This window comes from Poecilia reticulata, linkage group LG21 (assembly GCF_000633615.1).
Source record: "Poecilia reticulata strain Guanapo linkage group LG21, Guppy_female_1.0+MT, whole genome shotgun sequence".
NCBI classification, from domain to species: Eukaryota; Metazoa; Chordata; class Actinopteri; order Cyprinodontiformes; family Poeciliidae; genus Poecilia; species Poecilia reticulata.
Window position 1 is genome coordinate 18,260,399 of NC_024351.1, and position 4,873 is coordinate 18,265,271.

At 36.1% G+C, this 4,873-nt stretch overlaps 1 long non-coding RNA gene across 1 annotated transcript in view; it reads right to left on the minus strand.

Moving 5' to 3' along the window:
- LOC103457834 (uncharacterized) overlaps nt 1-2,341 on the minus strand; it is a 3,956-nt gene extending 1,615 nt beyond the window's left edge. Inside the window, exons 1-2 of the long non-coding RNA XR_532483.2 lie at nt 2,248-2,341; nt 134-278 (exon numbers count right to left, since the gene is read on the minus strand). This is a non-coding gene — a long non-coding RNA (uncharacterized LOC103457834). The remainder of the gene's footprint in view (nt 1-133; nt 279-2,247) is intronic.
- Between the last annotated feature and the right edge of the window lie 2,532 nt (nt 2,342-4,873).

Consider the following 4,873-nt stretch of genomic DNA (forward strand, 5'->3'; position numbering starts at 1 on the left):
ACACACACACACACACACACACAGGAACCCCCTGGCTTAATCACAACTTTTGGTTTGGATGAATCTGCTAACAAATGAAGCATTTCTGAATGCTAATAATAAAAATCCTAATGAGATGTTATTTACAGCAAACCTGCAAGTCCTCTGCCGCCAGTTTCTCTTCATTGTTCTTCGGGATGACTCCAACTCTCTTCTCTTTATCTGAATCGTATTCACCTTCACATCAACTTTCTCTGCTGACCTTTCATATCTTCCCAGTGAGGCTCATTTAAATGTTTCTGTATGCGGACAATAAAAAGTAAAAAAAAAAAAAAAAAAAAACTTGGGATGGGGGAGGGAGAGGGAATAAATGTTTGCTGCCAGACAAGCTTGCAGGCACAAATACATATCAATTACTAATGAAGTCTGTAAAAGAGAGCAGAGCCACATGAGTCAGAGGTGTTAAGTTCAGCACATGTTGTTCATACTGTGAAGAAGATTGTAAAAATGCCAACGGCTGCATTATCTGTGAAACTCGTTCAGTGGAGGGAAAACGGTACTGAAAAGACGTTTATGGTTTCCACTTTAAAGCGCTCGGCTTCAGTTCTCAAAAATCTGCTGATCTGAAGCGCCATCTGCTGGACGTTCTCATAAGTGCAGGTTTTATTTTCAATCAGCAATGACTTTTTTTTTTCTTGTTTTACGCATTATAACATCCTGATTATCACGTATAATTTCTGCAGTGTATCTAGTTTTGTTTTTATTTCGTTTTTTTAGTAGTCTGTAGTAAAATATGAAGATAAAAGAATTATAATAAAAAATGCAGATATATCTGGATCCTTCCTAATGTCATCAATGACAACTTCAAGTAGAGACTAAAGTTCTGAATGATGAGAAGACTGATAAAAAAATGTGGGGGAACAAATGACTAATACAATGCCGTCGAAGAATGGCGTTATTAATAAAGGTTACATCAAAATGCCGTTCATTAGCAACTTATGTACGGTGATAATTGGTGGATTTTTCAGCATTATGAAACGCCGTACGGTAAAAAAAAAAAAAAAAAAAAAAAGCTAAATAATGGTTCAAAAATCAGGCAATTTTGACTTGATGCCAGGAAACCGACGTAAGAGTTGAACTGTAGTGACTCCAAAAAGCAGTAAGACAAGCATGCGTCATCATCAACCGTGAATCCACTTTCACATAAAAACCCTTCAGTATTATTTCAGTTGTTACTCGTAATAACATGAAAACACCATGTTTTTATGTTTGTTGTGACAAAAGTTTATGACGCCACACAAACTTTTGACCTTGACCCCGTGTTAGTTTTCTACAAAATAGCATTAGGGTAATACAATCAGCTGAGATCTCATCTTACACTGAGGACAACTCAGTCCAAACCTTTCGTCACATGGGCCAAAATCATAAAGTCAAAAGGACTGGATGTTTTTCCTCTCCTTACTCAACCGTAAAATAACCACTGAATACTTTAATTAAACAAAAAAAAAGTAGTCAGATTTGTTGCTAGAAAGGGATGTGTAAATTATCATAGATATAAAATTTTAAAAGGGTTTCGCATGTTTGTCTTATTGAAATAAATTTCACAATTTATCATCAGTTGGGGAACAAAAAACAATTTAGACAGTAAAATCAGGATTTAGGTCACTCATTCTTTGATAATGCTTGCTGTATTTAGACATGTTTAATAAATAAATAAAAACAGGTTTGAGTGCACAACAATTTGCTTATTTTAAGCTAAAGTCACTGGATTACAATGGGAAATGCAAAAAATACAAATCTGGTTATTTAAAGGGAGTCTGAACACTGAAATGGATTTTGTGTGTCTACATTTCGAATTGGTGTTGTTGCTAGTATTTTATTTTGTAGGAATATTTTGTGTATAATAATTTCATTCTAATTAAAAATATTAAGTCTCCATTTACATCAAACACCTGTGCTGAGGGGACAAATTAGATTCATTCTTGAAGTATAGCCAGGGGGCCACACACAATCAGTTCAGAGGATGCAAATGGCCCCCAGGCCACACTTTGAACACCCCTACACTGTGGTGTTCCCCACTGAGAAGAATATAAATTTCAATATCCAGTTTCCTATTAAAATGTAAGTAAATCATGTCTATTTTTCAAAATAGATGCACATTAAATGTTTTTTTCAATATTTTGATGGATGCCTCTGTCTTCTTTCAGAAACAAACTGAATCTGAATGTAACAATTTTGGATTTAACTGTAAATTTGATACATCCTCACCGTAGTATGATCAGACTGCAAAGTAAACTTTTAGCAACCAGCTCACTGCAGCCCTCTGCTGCCCACATGTGGAGACCAAAGGAAATACAAGTGGTCTAGAGGTGAAGTTCTATCTGGGAAGAATAGATCAAAAATGTTTTTAATAAAAACGATCTTTTATTTGTGTTTGAGCAATCCCGCCCTTCACTGGTTAACTACACCACCACCACCACCAAAAAAAAAAGTCACAATGACACTGGAGTGTTTGCCTGAGCTGCAGTACACAACAGCCCAGGCAGAGATGAGACTTTCTTTTTTCTTTTTTCAAGCAAAACAAAGCAAAGCTTATATAAAGGAACATTAGAGCAAAGACTGTAACTGCATGAAAATTTCATTTTTGTTTTATTGAATGGCACAGTTGTTCTCTCCCAGGTGATCCCTCACTGCATCCAAGCAGTGTTTGTAGTGTTCACACAAAGCAGGAATTCCCACCATTTCCCCCCTCCAGAAAATTCCACAGGAGGGGGAAAAAAAACAACAAAAAGACAAAAAATGGATTTGATCCAACCAGACGGTAACTCAGAATAATAATAATAATAATAATGAAACATTCAAACAAACCAAATAGACAGTGTTAAGTGCTGCAGTGTAGACAGCTTTGTGGATTGCAGTGCTGATTGGCATTGAGTCCAAGTCACAGGAGAAAATCTGCCTACCGTTAAACACTTGGTTTTAAAAATATAATTAAATAATAAAACAGGTATTTACACACGCACTCAAACATACAATCGTACTTCCTGAATAGACACATAGACACGGAGCTGCACAGAGCAGACAGCGCATTTACCTATTATATCACGACGGCCGTCAGCGTCCCCACAGCCGGGCATCGTTAAAGGACTACAGATTTCCCACAATACAGTGCAGCAGCTCTGTAAACCACAACAAGCTGCTTGGCGTTGCTTAGTAACCGTTTAGTCACCTGCAAACATGAGCTATTAGCTATTTCTCTCGTTCAAAGCAATATTTCCTATGGCGCTTTTCCCTAAACGTGACCACAGACGGCTGTATGGGAACGGCTCGGGTTTTTCTTTTTTGAAGGTCACAGTAATTCCGTCAAACCAAACCTGGCGTTTAAAGTCATTTTTATGATAGCAAGCGGCTGGAGTTTTCGGCTTGTATGTGAAGCCCGTCTCTCACCTGCTGCTGCCGCACTTTTGAGGTAAAAAAAAAAGAAGCTAAATCGGCAGTTTGCTAATATTTCCGGTCACAAAAACTGCAGCCATGAGAAAGATGGCGGTTAAGCAGCTAGCAACAGGCTAGCTACTCGAGATTACCTCCTAAAAAATTAACATGACAATATCTAATTTTTATTGTCTATTAAAAAAAAAAACAACACACAGAACAAATAAAATTCGTTGAAATAATCAGTTAAAAACCACTAAATTTAGAGTGCGACTCTACTAAATTTCTGTATTGTATCTAAATCTAAATATATAATGGCATAATATTTTTTTATATTATAACAGTAGATGAAGGGACATTTTTGCTTTTCTGTTTTAAATAAAACAATCATGTTATATATTTTTGTTTATAACTTTTAACTGTATGAATCATGCACAATTTGCTCCTAGATTTAAAACAGAAATGTATAACATGACTCAATTTCTATTTTAAACTCCACAAAAGAGCAAAAAGGATTTCTATATGGTTCAACATACTGATTACCAATATCAAAACAGTATAATATACATTTATAATTTTTTGGATTCTGATACACAGATCTGACCTGAAAACTTTGAATAAAACCGCCTCTAAATTTAGCAGTAGTTTTCAAGTGCTAATTTCACAAAATATTCCTTTTCTTATCGGCTTTTCATGGAGAAATGCAGATAAAACAAGATGCAAGCAGCTGGTTAATTAGTAAAGCTTCCTGTTCAGGTATCTACTTCCGAACATCCAAATCTGTACATCTTACACGTGCACAGCAACAGGTGGGGGAAGGGTCATTCTTTATACAACTGGAGAAAATTCTAACTGTTCCGGCATGTTGGGAAAAGAAAATAACTCTTTACGTATGGGATGACGGAAGGACATTTTTAAAACCCGGCATCCCGGTACCCAGCCTACACTCAGTATAGATAAACAGAACCGTGGATGGGTATTTGTATTCAGCTGCATTAATCACAAGTATTGAGACAACGTTAATAATATTCTAATTTTGTGATTCTAACCGATTCTGACACAGACACACATTAAATGATGCTATGTTGCTGACTTTTCAGCCCGTCAGAAACAAGTTGCATGTACAGATGCACCGATCAATCACACAGCGATAGGAACCAGGACAATTTTTCCCTAACTGGAGCCGATCCAATTTCTGTTTTTCTCCCAGTCTTTTAAGCGCATCAAAGTTAGGAAATGCCCACAGTTTCAGATAATAAACATAAACTTTGAGACACATTTAGAGAAATGAAAGGAAAATGCCAATGATATTCCTTCATGCTCCGTTAGATTCAAAACTACCATCTCTATTAGAGAACCTGCGGAAGTATTTTCTGTTTTATTCCTTAGAAGAAAGCATAGCAATCAAGCCTCCAAGAAAAAAGAAAAAGAGAAAAAGCAGAAAAAAAAAAGAAAAAAAAAA